Here is a 14,013-nt window from a genome sequence, read left to right on the forward strand (position 1 = left end):
GAACATGCTTCAAAAAGTACTTCATTGCTTGTAAAGTGCTTTGGGACATCCTGAAAGTCACTATATAAATGTAAATCTTTATTATTTTTAAGCTTCATGAACAATATTTAGTTTATGACTTCTTCGGCAGCACCTCCCAAACCCGCGACCTCTACCACCTAGAAGGACAAGGGCAGCAGGTGCATAGGAACACCATCACCTCCACGTTCCCCTCCAAGTCACACACCATCCTGACTTGGAAATATATCGGCCGTTCCTCCATCGTCGCTGGGTCACAATCCTGGAACTCCCTCCCTAACAGCACTGTGGGAGCATCTTCACCACACGGACTGCAGCGGTTCAAGAAGGCAGCTCACTACCACCTTCTCAAGGGGCAATTAGGGATGGGCAATAAATGCCGGCCTTGCCAGCGACACCCACATTCCAGGAAAGAATATGAAAAAAATGTTGTTGTCTATTTTTGATAATTCACCCAGCAGCTTATGTGGATCCTGATGACAGGCTGGAAGTGTAAATGCTAATATAATGCAAACTGGTTGATGTAAAACAGTTTAGTGAGCTAAATTTAGACATCATTAACTGCTAAGTGTAAACCTGAGAGAGTTCCTCAAGGTGAAGGAGTTAAGGATTTGTCTAGTGCCTATGATGCTCTTGTCAGAGAATGATTCCCAGTATTACAGTGAGGATAGACCTTTCCTACCTTTCCAAAATAAACCTCCCCCATCTCCATTACTCCAACTCGCTGTTTGGTAAATGGTTCCTGAGTTGCAGTCTCACCCAGCCCTTCCTAGTTCAGTTGCCTATTCCAGTGCTCTCCTGGCCGACCTCCCAACTTCCACCCTCCATAAACTTCAGTTCATCCAAAATGCTGCTGCCCGTATCCTGACTCGCACCAAGCCCCGATCGCCCAGCACCCCTCTGGCAATGCCTCAATTTTACAAATTCTTATTTTTCAAGTTCAGATCCCTCCATTGCCTCGCCCCTCTCTTTCTCTGCGACCTCGACAGCCCTCCGAGATCTCTGCATCGCTCCAAATCCGGCCTCTTGCGCACCCTCGATTTTCATCACATCACCATCGGTGGCCGTGCCTTCAGCTGCCGAGGCCCTAAGCTCTGGAATTCCCTCCTCTAAACCTCTCCTCCTCGCTCTCCTCCTTTAAGATGCTATATCTTTCAGCAAGCTTTTGGTCATCTGTCCTAATATATCCTTTTGTGGCTCACTGCCAATATTTGTTTGATAATCACTCCTGTGAAGCGCCCTGGGACATTTTTCCCGCATTAAAGGTGCTATATAAATGCAATTTGTTGTTGATCATACTGTGTGTAAAAGGATGGTGTTTTTTGAGCCGTTTGTTCACAGTGATGAATGCGTGCTCTCTTGCCTTGCTTTCCTGTCAGAAACTTGTATTGAACCTTGGTTAGACCACACGTGGAGCACTGCGTACAGTTCTGGTCGCCATATTATAAAAAGGATATAGAGGCACTGGAGAGGGGGCAGAAAAGATTCACAAGCTTGATATCAGAAATGCGAGGGTATACCTATAGGAAAGGATCAACAGACTTGGGGCTAGAACCTCCACTTTTTTTGCATGCTTAACGCCCATTTTACCGCTGACATGACGTATAACACCCATATATCGGCCATTTAGCTACAAACTGGAAACTGACGAGCATTTTTCTGAAACTTATCGCTGAGCGTTACTTTCCCCATGTGCTTAACGCTGGGAAAAAATAATACCGCCCGCCCACTTTTTGGGGGCGGAATCAGCAGAATGGGCTCATTCAATGCCCATCATATCGCCCAGCGTTACTTTCCGCACGGATTTAACGCCGAGATTCAATATTAACGCCCGGTGACTGTTTTTTGTCGTAAATATTTACCGAAACTAGCGGCCATGAGATCGCCCACCGTCTCTTTCACCACCTCGCACACATATCGTCCACAATATCGCCCAGAACAAGTGGGTCTAACCGGAACCGATCACAGCGTTGTGGTCGTCATGTTGCAGATCACATGTCACGTCCTTTAAAACACTTCAACCTCGGGGGAGTTCGGATGTACTCTGCAGGTCGTTGGAGTTGATGTGAACATCTGTACAAACATCTTGACCACACTGTGACCGATTGGAATTGAATAGGTGTGTTCGTCGGGACATTCCTTGTTTGTGACCAATCGGTGGAAAACAGGGAGCTACTGCAATGGGGCCTGTCCTTTCTCACCCTCTCTTGCTGACCAAATACACGCTGCAGACTCGGGATGGCTGAAGATACGCTCCACAGCATTATGTGCCCAATGTAACACGTGCCAGACTGATGAGGAGGACCAGGCGTTACACCCCCCGCAAGTACAGGGAGAAGCATTCTTACCTCAACTTGCCTGACACCACCTGCCTTCGGAGACTGCGCTTCCACAAAGAGGTTATCACTGAGGTATGCCAGCTCATAAGGGGAGATCTGCAACCTTCCCGCACCTTCAGTACTGCACTGTCTGTCGAGGTCAAAGTCACCGCAGCACTGTCTTTCTATGCCTTGGGTTCTTTTCAGGCCACAGCTGGTGACATTTGCAGACTTTCTCAGCATGCCACACATCGCTGCATTAGACAGGTCACTGAAGCCCTGTATGCACGCAGGAGGGACTTGATCAGCTTCCCTATGACCAGGGGGGCACAGAGTGAGAGGCCTCTTGGATTTTCCAGAATTACAAACTTCCCCAAGGTGCAGGGAGCAATAGACTGTAAGCACATCACGATGCGGGCACCGTTTCAGGATGCTGAGGTTTTCAGGAACCGCAAGGGATTCCACTCCCTGAATGTCCAACTGGTTGTCGACCACCAGCAAATTATACTGGCAGTGAATGCTCAATTTCCGAGCAGCATCCATGATGCTCACACAGTATCTGACTTGTTTAACAATCAGCCACAGGGTCAATGCTGGATGTTTGGTGCCAAAGGATATGGCCTCGTCACCTGGCTGATGATCCCCCTGCGGGACACCCACACTGAAGCCGAGAAGCGATACAACAAGAGCCACAGAGCCACTCGCAATATCGTGGAGTGCTGAAGCAGCACTTTAGATGCCTGGACCACTCAGGAGGTGATCTCCAATACCACCCTGAGCAGGTAGCTCAATTCGTGGTGGTGTGCTCCATGCTACACAACTTGGCTATCGGGGGGGACAAGAATTGCCTGATGTGTCTGACAGTCCCCCTCACCAGAGAGAGGAAGAGAAGGACGAGGAGGTGGACGCTGACATCGGCCCAGACAATCAGCTGACGCTGAAGTCATGCCCCCGCCCCCCTGCAGATCGCATGATAGGTGCAAGAGCCTTACGTCAGGAGCTCATCAATGGTCGCTTTGCTTGAAAGAACGTTGGTGTTATTTACAAGGCTGACACACTGCTGGGTGTGCAGGTGATACATCAATGGTGGGCATCACCTTGGTGACAGTTAAAGTTGAAGTTGATTGAAGTTAAGTGTCGTTATACCCTTTGATGTTATGGAATCACCAGCGTGTAATGGTGCAGCTATCTGAGCCAATGTGCTACAAGGTTTTGTTAAATAAAAAACATTTAAACCGAACATTTGTCTGAAATCATCAACATTTCTGTAAAAACCAGCCCTACCCAAATTGGGGGGAATAGTCAATACTGAGGAGCACTGCAACAAATTACAAGAGGATATTAACAAACTTGCAGAATGGGCATATAATTGGCAAATAAAATTCACCAGAGATAACTGAGGTATTACATTTTGGTGAGAAAAATAGGCAGGTCACCTATTACTTGGTGAGAGTCTAGGTGGGGTAGAGGAACAAAGGGATCACGAAGTACAAATACACAAATCACGAAACATTGCGACACAAGTTAACAAGGCCCTAAAAAAGCACATCAAACACTAGGGTTTATTTCTAGAGGGATAGGATTGAAAAGTAGGGAAGTTATGCTAAACTTGCATCAAACCTTGGTTAGACCACACTTGGAGTACTGCGTGCAGTTCTGGTCACCATATCATAGAATGGCTATAGAGGCACTGGAGAGCGTGCAGAGAAGATTTACAAGAAATGTGAGGGGATACATATCACAAAAGCATGAACAGGCTGGGCCTCTTTTTTTCTCTTGAAAAGCGAAGGCTGAGAGGTGACCTAATATAAGTCTTTAAAATTATGAAAGGTTTTGATAGCATAGATAGAGAGAATGTTTCCACTTGTGGGGAAGAGCATAACTAGAGGCCATCAATATAAGATAGTCAGCAAGAAATCCAATAGGGAATTCAGGAGAAACTTCTTTACCCAGAGAGTGGTGAGAATGTGGAACTCACCGCCACAGGGAGTGGTTGAAGCGAATTGTATCGATGAATTTAAGAGGAGGCTGGACAAACATATGGGGGAGAAGGGAACAGAGGGTTATGCTGTTAGAGTTAGATGAGGAAAGACAGGAGGAGGCTCGAGTGGAGCATAAACACCGGCATGGACTGGTTGGGCCGAATGGCCTGTTTCTGCACTGTATGCTGTATGTAATTATATCGAATATCTGTTGCTGTTTTTAAGCAAGTGTTAGAATTTATAAATCCTTATATCTTTCATGTTTTCAGGAGGCTCCAAAGCACTTCACCAGCAATGAATTACATTTAGGTGTAGTCATTGCTTTGGAGGTAAAGACGCAGTCAATTTGTAGACAACAAGGTCCCACAGACAACGGGATGAAACATAGAAACATAGAAAATAGGTGCAGGAGTAGGCCATTCGACCCTTCTAGCCTGCACCGCCATTCAATGAGTTCATGGCTGAACATGCAACTTCAGTACCCCATTCCTGCTTTCTCGCCATACCCCTTGATCCCCCTAGTTGTAAGGACTACATCTAACTCCTTTTTGAATATATTTAGTGAATTGGCCTCAACAATTTTCTGTGGTAGAGAATTCCACAGGCTCACCACTCCCTGGGTGAAGAAATTTCTCCTCATCTCGGTCCTAAATGGCTTACCCCTTATCCTTAGACTGTGACCCCTGGTTTTGGACTTCCCCAACATTGGGAACATTCTTCCTGCATCTAACCTGTCTAAACCTGTCAGAATTTTAAACGTTTCTATGCGATCCCCTCTCATTCTTCTGAACTCCAGTGAATACAAGCCCAGTTGATCCAGTCTTTCTTGATATGTCAGTCCCGCCATCGCGGGAATCAGTCTGGTGAACCTTCGCTGCACTCCCTCAATAGCAAGAATGTCCTTCCTCAAGTTAGGAGACCAAAACTGTACACAATACTCCAGGTGTGGCCTCACCAAGGCCCTGTACAACTGTAGTAACACCTCCCTGCCCCTGTACTCAAATCCCCTCGCTATGAAGGCCAACATGCCATTTGCTTTCTTAACCGCCTGCTGTACCTGCATGCAAACCTTCAATGACTGATGTACCATGACACCCAGGTCTCGTTGCACCTCCCCTTTTCCTAATCTGTCACCATTCAGATAATAGTCTGTCTCTCTGTTTTTACCACCAAAGTGGATAACCTCACATTTATCCATATTATACTTCATCTGCCATGCATTTGCCCACTCACCTAACCTATCCAAGTCACTCTGCAGCCTCATAGCATCCTCCTCGCAGCTCACACTGCCACCCAACTTAGTGTCATCCGCAAATTTGGAGATACTACATTTAATCCTCTCGTCTAAATCATTAATGTACAGTGTAAACAGCTGGGGCCCCAGCACAGAACCTTGCGGTACCCCACTAGTCACTGCCTGCCATTCTGAAAAGTACCCATTTACTCCTACTCTTTGCTTCCTGTCTGACAACCAGTTCTCAATCCACGTCAGCACATTACCCCCAATCCCATATGCTTTAACTTTGCACATTAATCTCTTGTGTGGGACCTTGTCGAAGGCCTTCTGAAAGTCCAAATATACCGCATCAACTGGTTCTCCCTTGTCCACTCTACTGGAAACATCCTCAAAAAATTCCAGAAGATTTGTCAAGCATGATTTCCCTTTTACAAATCCATGCTGACTTGGACCTATCATGTCACCTCTTTCCAAATGCGCTGCTATGACATCCTTAATAATTGATTCCATCATTTTACCCACTACCGATGTCAGGCTGACCGGTCTATAATTCCCTGTTTTCTCTCTCCCTCCTTTTTTAAAAAGTGGGAATGACCAGGGAATCTGTTTTCTGTGGAGCCGTTTAAGGGAAAAATGTTGTCCGAGACACTGAGAGAAATTCCTGTTCTCCTTGCAATAATACTGTTGGTATTTTACAACCACCTGAACAGACAGTGCTCATTCCGTGTCTGATCTGAAGGACTTCATTCTCATCATTATAGACAATCCCTTGAAATCGAGGAAGACTTGCTCCCACTCTTCAATACAGGAATTACAATCTCTGTCACAGGTGGGACAGACAGTGGTTGAAGGAAAGGGTGGGTGGGACTGGTTTGCCGCACGCTCCTTCCGCTGCCTGCACTTGATTTCTGCATGCTCTCGGCGACAAGACTCGAGGTGCTCAGCACCCTCCCGGATGCACTTCCTCCACTTAGGGCGGTCTTTGGCCAGGGACTCCCAGGTGTCGGTGGGGATGTTGCACTTTATCAGGGAGGCTTTGAGGGTGTCCTTGTAACGTTTCCTCTGCCCACCTGGGGCTCGCTTGCCGTGAAGGAGTTCCGAGTAGAGCGCTTGCTTTGGGAGTCTCGTGTCGGGCATGCGGACAATGTGGGCCCGCCCAACGGAGCTGGTCGAGTGTGGTCAGTGCTTCGATGCTGGGCATGTGTTCTCTGAAGGACTTAGAAGCATCCTGGCCTACAAAAGACCAAGTTCCCATCCAGTTCACCTTCCCCCATCCTGGTAGTCGCACGATAGAACGATAATGGATTGTTGACCAATCTCCATCATCAATGGGTCTACAACAGGCCCAGACATGAGGCGAAGAAAACGCCCAGGTGGTGGAGAGTTGGGGGACCATCGGGGTAATTTTAACACTATGCGACAGTGTAAAATGGGTGCTAGCGACTTGACAGGCCGCTTTACATCTCCCTAGTTTTATTTCTATTAACTTCAGTGAAATCGGGAGAGAGAATTGGCAGCAGACTCGTCGACCCATTTGACATTGCTGCACATTTACCCCCATAGCTCCAAAGTCACAGAAAGAAGGAAAGAACAGGACGGAAGGAAGGAAGCAAACATTTGCATTTGTATAAAGCCCCCTCAGGACCTCGGAACATCTGTGGGATCCTTTACATCCACCCGAGGGAGCAGACGGGGACCTCGGTTTAACAACTCATCCGAAGGACGGCCCCTCCGACAGTGGAGTTGCCGTCTAAGTTGCCTTTGAATGAATCAACCCTATATGCTTCCATCATCTCCCTAAGGAGCCTGATCCACACACAGGGCGGCACCTCTGGCAGTGCAGCACTCTTTCAACACTGCACTAAATCGCGTGTCTAGTCTCTGGAGTGGGGCTCGAACCCACAACCTGGTGACTGAGAGGCTGGAGTGCCAGACTACTGAGTCACGGCTGACACCATCATCATCATAGGCGCTCCCTCGTATCCAGGATGACTTACTTCTTCGCTAAAAAAGGGATGAGTTCACAGGTGTTTCAATGAAGAACCTAATGTTCCGGATCCCGACCTACATCCTGAAGGGTGGAAGATGCCTGTGCGTGGATTTTTTTAACGTGGGGTGACCGTTGCACACCAGCCACCACACGGGGCTTGACAGAGCTCGGTCTTGGTCCAGTGGCAAACATTAACCAAAACGACTGGAGACCAGCTCTGCTGCACGGACCTAGTGCGCGCACATATCGCAGTGTGGGCTGGGCCCGTGCTGCCCCTGGGCCCTCGCCTCTTCTGGGCCCCAAACTCACTCCTCTCCTGGGCCCCGATCACGTCCCTCTACAATCTCTCGCCGCTCCTTCGCCCCGACCTCGCCGCTCCTGCTGTCCCTGCCCACGCTCCAATCGCTGACCTGGACCTTGGTGACATCACTCTTCACTGCCGTCGCCCTCCTGCAACAGCTCGCACTGTACCTTGTAGTGGAATGCTGCTCCCAAGCCGCCGCTCGCCGCTCCTTTTATGGCCCCCAACCCACCGCTGATGGCCTCTCGCAGGTCGAGGCCTTAAAGGGAGAAGCGAGTGACAGCCATGGCTGACGTAGAACTCTCATAAATGACACAATCGTTTTTACGAATTCGCAATTGTCAGCCAGCCAAATAGATTTTTTTTTCCGTCTTGTGAACCATGGGCCATTTTTTCTTCACTTTCTCATCAAGTCAAACGAAAAGCCCTGATTAACAAAAGTAAACAGAGGTCAGCGAGTGATGGGGAGAGGAACGGTTCCCTGTGAAGTGAGACTGGCCGCCACAGCATCCTTTGTTGAGTGATCTTTGGCAGATGAAGGGTGGAAGACACTTTTTTATTTTGTAACTTGACCCCGGAGCCATTCAATACCTAACCCAGGTGTGGAAGGCTCAGTACCCATTAACCTGCCCCACATACCAGCCCCAGCCACACAAGCGTTGGGGACGGGCCAATCAACATCCGCCTCGGCCTTTAAAGGAATACCGCCAGGGGGGGGGAAATAAATAACTAAATGCCTCCTCTCATGATTAACCCATTCTGGGACTCTAATCCTGTTGGGCAGGGGGGAAATATAGGAGGAAAGGAAGTAATTGCGACCTTGGGTGTTGATATAAAACGGGCGCTAGAGGATTGGTTGAAACATCTCTCTCCATTGAAGTGGAAGGTTTAAACCCCCTCCCCCCTCCCCGACCCCCATATATTGCAGATTATAATAGCATAAGAACGTAAGAAATAGGAGCAGGAGTAGGCCATACGGCCCCTCGAGCCTGCTCCACCATTTAATACGATCATGGCTGATCCGATCATGGACTCAGCTCCACTTCTCCGCCCACTCCCCATAACCCCTTATTCCCTTATCGCTCAAAAATCTGTGTAACTCTGTCTTAAATTTATTCAATGACCCGGCATCCATTGCTCTCTGAGGCAGCGCATTCCACAGATTTACAACCTTGTGAGAGAAGAAATTCCTCCTCATCTCAGTTTTAAATGGGCGGCCCCTTATTCTAAGATTATGGCCTCGCCACCTGGCTGATGACCCTCCCTGCGTGACACTCACACCGAGGCCGAGAGGCGATACAATGAGAGCCACAGAGCCATATCGTGGAGAAAACCATTGGAGTGCTGAAGCAGCGCTTTAGATGCCTGGACCACTTGGGAGGCGAGCTCCAATACCACCCTGAGCAGGTAGTTCTAGTCTCCCCCATCAGTGGAAACATCCTCTCTGCATCCACCTTGTTGCCGTTGAAAGGAAGACTCAACACACCAGCCGAGAAATTCGATCACGCCTCGCCCGTTTTTCGGGCACTAAACGGGCGCATAAGCGTCCAATATCGCGCCCATTACGGACCGGAAGTGTGCCGCCCACCATATTGGATTGGCCTTCTCCGTGCCTAGAGCTATTTAAAGCAATGAATAACATGGAAATAAGAGTTTTACGCCTGTTTGAGGAGCCCATCATGATAGTGGGCTGCCTGACTCCCCCCTTGTGATCAACTCGTGGCAGTAACCAGCAGAAAGGACCCCTCAACAATACGCTGGTCGTGGAACGTCAGGACCCTCATGGACAACTCCAACAGCGACAGGCCGGGACACCGCACAGCCATAGTTGCCCGGGAACTTAGACGCTTTGATATCGACATCGCCGCCCTAAGCGAGACCCGGAGGACCGGAGAAGGCCAGCTCAAGGAACAAGGCGGAGGTTACACATTCTTCTGGTAAGGGACAGGGACTGTGGTTCTCATATTGGACTGTTCAGCCACCGAAGGACTCATTTTAAGAGTGGAAGCAAGTCTTCCTCGATTCCGAGGGACTGCCTGTGATGATGAAGATGATGATGGTTGAAGAGATCATCCATCACATACCGGTCGGGTGCTGGTTTGTCGTTACAGGCTGCTGGTTAACGCCTGGCCGTATTTCGGACTGACACTGGAAAGTTAGGCTTGACCGCCGAGCAGAAGATTTTGCTGGTGCTGCACTGTGACTGGTTAACTGGCAGATAGTTTGACGTCAGTCAGGGGGCAGCTGTTAGGGCAGAAGAAGACAGAAGCAAAGAACAAGGAGGAGCTGCACCGACAGAGGGGAGGAGGAGATGACCGATGCACGGGAGGCCATAGACACAGCGGGTGTCCAAGGAGCACTTCTATCTGGGGGCAGAGATTCAGCGCCATCCGCAACAGGTCTCATCGACCGTTGTTGATGTGTTTTCTCCGTCACGGTGGATGAGGTGGCCTCCTGCGCGAAATTCAGCTCTTTGGCACATTTTTTAGGAGTGGACCGGAAGTGGGTCATGACGGGGGCGATGGTGCGGCAGTGAGCATGCTGGAGGGGCGGGAGTGGAGGCGGGACAGAGTCTCCGCCGCTGTCAGTCAGCAGCCCGGCGCTGATGATGTCACGACGCTGAAAGCGGAGAGTGTCCGCCATCTTTAAACTTCGGTCCACTGGGCCACCAGGGAGGGTTTGGGCCGGGCCAGCGGCCTGGCACCCAAGAGGGGGGGTGACAGGCTGCCTGTTGGCGGCCCGGCCAAACCCGGCGGGGTATAATTGTCGGGCCGACCTGGCCCTCTTTGATGACACCCCTAGGACGGGGTTGGCTGCAGCGGGGCAGAAGCGGGCACTGCGGGAAGAATCAACTCGGTGAGTTTCGCTGGCGGCGGCCATTCGACCGCGAATCGGTGGCCACTCGACTTCTCCGCCGGGTCGCTGCTTGCCGATGGTAAGAGGCCTTTTCGAGTGACCGAATTTCGGCCCCGAGCTCAACTTTGGACTTAAATGTAGGCGGCATGATAAAGAAATTTGCAGAGGATACAAAAATTGGCGGTGTGGTTGACAGTGAGGTGGAAAGATCCCAACTGCAGGAAGGTATCGATGGACTGGTCAGTTGGGCAGAAAACGGCAAATGGAATTCAATCCGGAAAAGTGTGAGGTAATGCATTTGGGGAGGGGCAACAAGGCAAGGGAATACACAATAACTGGGAGGATACTGAGAGTAGTGGAGGAACAGGGGGACCTGGGAGTGTGTGTCCACCGATCCTTAAAGATAACAGGCAAGGTGGATCAGGTGGTTAAAAAGGCATACGGAATGCTTGCCCTTATTAGTCGAGGCATGGAATACAAGAGCAGGGAGGTTATGCTTGAACTGTATAAAACACTAGTTAGGTCACAGCTGGAGTACTGCGTGCAGTTCTGGTCACCACATTACAGGAAAGATGTGATTGTACTGGTGAGGGTACAGAGGAGATTTACGAGGATGTTGCCTGGACTGGAGAATTTTAGCGATGAGGAAAGATTGGATAGGCTGGGGTTGTTTTCTTTGGAACAGAGGAGGCTGAGGGGATTCAGGTGTATAAAATTATGAGGGGCCTGGATAGAGTGGATAGGAAGGACCTGTTTCCCTTGGCAGAGGGGTCAACAACCAGGGGTCATAGATTTAAAGTAATTGGTCGGAAGTTTAGAGGGGAGATGAGGAAGAATTTCTTCACCCAGAGGGTGGTGGGGGTCTGGAACTCACTGCCTGAAAGGGTGGTAGAGGCAGAAACCCTCACTACATTTAAACAGTACTTGGATGTGCACTTGAAGTGCTGTAACCTACAGGGCTACGGATCTAGAGCTAGAAAATGGGTTAGGCTGGGTAACTTGATGGGCCGAATGGCCTCCTCCTGTGAAGTAATTTTTCTATGATTCAATGATTGTAACTTCACTGAGGAGTAATGTCGGAGGTGCCTTTGTTTCACCGAGGAGGTTATCACTGAGATACGCCACCTGCTCTGGCCCCAGGGCATGGAGGCTGACAAGGCCACTATCGCTCTCAACCTTTATGCCCCGGCCTCCTTCCAGGCTGTAGCGGGTTGCTTCAGCGACATTACAGTTGGCAGTCCCTCGTTGTACCAGGGAGTTCACCGGGGCTCTCTCTCCATAACAAGAGGAACCCTGACATCTCCTTCTCCATGGACATCAACATCATAGGCGGTCCCTCGAAGCGAGGATGACTTGCTTCCACGCCAAAAAAGGATGAGTTCACAGGTATTTCAATGAAGGACCTAATATTCCGGATCCCGAACTACATGTTGAAGGGTGGAAGATGCCTGTGCGTGGATTTTTTTAACGTGGGATGACCGTTGCACTCCAGCCACCACATGGGCTTGACAGAGCTAGGTCTTGGTCCAGTGGCAAGGGTTACCCAGGACTGGAGACCAGCTCTGCTGCACGGACCTAGTGCACGCACACATCGCAGTGTGAGCTGGCCCGTGCTGCCCCTGGGCCCTCGCCTCTTCTGACCCCAAACTTTCGCCTCTCCTGGGCCCCGATCACGTCCCTCTACGAACTCTCGCCGCTCCTTTGCCCCGACCTCGCCGCTCCTGCTGTACCTGCCCGCACTGCAGTCAGCCGTCGCCCTCCTGCAGCAGCACGCGCTGCTCCCTGCAGTGGTATGCCACCGCACGCTGCTCCATGGACACAGCGAAGCAGGACCAGAGAGAGCACGAGGTTCACCCGCATGGAAGGCATCCCCAGGGGTGAGGTGCCACAGACTGAACACGTGTTGCCTCGTGAGCTCCCCATCACCAGACTGGCGAATTCAGCAACTGAAGGGAGTCGCTCTCCCTCAATATCCAGCTGCTTGGTGACCACAGAAAGGGCATCCTGCAGTTCTGTGCCCAGTATCCCAGCGGCAGTCATGACTGATTGCACCCAGAGCCAGTTCTCTCTGCGCCACCTTTATAGGCAGTCCCTTGAAATCGACTTGCTTCCACTCTAAAAGTGAGTTCTCAGGTGACTGAACAGTCCAATACAGGAATTACAGTCTCTGTCACAGGTGGGACAGACATTGGTTGAAAGAAAGGGTGGGTGGGACTGGTTTGCCACACGCTCCTTCTGCTGCCTGCGCTTGGTTCCTGCATGCTCTCGGCGACGAGACCCGAGGTGCTCAGCGCCCTCCCGGATGCACTTCCTCCACTTAGGGCGGTCAGGTGTTGGTGGGGATGTTGCATTTTACCAGGGAGGCTTTGAGGATGTCCTTGTAACGTTTCCTCTGTCCACCTTTGGCTCGCTTGCCGTGTAGGAGTTCCGAGTAGAGCGCTTTCTTTGGCAGTCTTGTGTCGGGCATGCGAACAATGCGGCCCGCCCAACCGAGCTGGTCGAGTGTGGTCAGTGCTTTGATGCTGGGGATGTTAGTCTGATCAAGGACGCTAATATTGGTGCGTCTGTCCTCCCAGGGCATTTGCAGGATCTTGCGGAGACCTTTATTAGAGCTAGGCCAAGTCAGAAGGCGAAGATTGGGTGACGAGGGCTGTCCCCTCCGGGCATGGCTCTTGACCTCTGTCAGGAACATGAGCACTGACACACAGCGCCGCTAAGTCCGAGAGCTAGATACGTGATCGAACAATTGGCGTCCTCAAGCAACGATTCCGCTGTCTGAAATGTTCAGGAGGAGCTTTGCAGGAAGCGCAGAGTGTTGGTACTTCTGGGAACGATTTAGCAGCAGGAGTGCATACCAATAACCTTATTGAAACATATATAATGAGGGGGCTCGACAGGGTAGATGCAGAAGGCATGTTTCCCCTCATGGGGGAATCTAGAACTGGGGGCCATAGTTTGAGAATAAGGGGCCGCCCATTCAAGACAGAGATGAGGAGGGATTTCTTCTCTCAGAGGGTCGTGAATCTTTGGAATTCTCTGCCCCAGAGAGCTGTGGAGCCTGGGTCATTGAATATACTCAAGGTGGAGATAGACAGATTCTTGAGTGATAAGGGCGTCAAGGGTTATGGGGAGCAAGCAGGGAAGTGAATTTGAGGCCAGGATCATATTAAATGGCGGAGCAAGCTCAAGTGGACAAATGACCTACTCCTGCTCCTATTTGTTATGTTATGTTGTTATGTACAAATGTGACTTTCTTGGGTGTATGGCCTGCTCCAATAGTCAGCCTTTATTAGCTTCAATCACTTAACAAG

The sequence above is a fragment of the Pristiophorus japonicus genome, chromosome 2 (genome assembly GCF_044704955.1).
Source record: "Pristiophorus japonicus isolate sPriJap1 chromosome 2, sPriJap1.hap1, whole genome shotgun sequence".
In the NCBI taxonomy this organism is placed as follows: Eukaryota; Metazoa; Chordata; class Chondrichthyes; family Pristiophoridae; genus Pristiophorus; species Pristiophorus japonicus.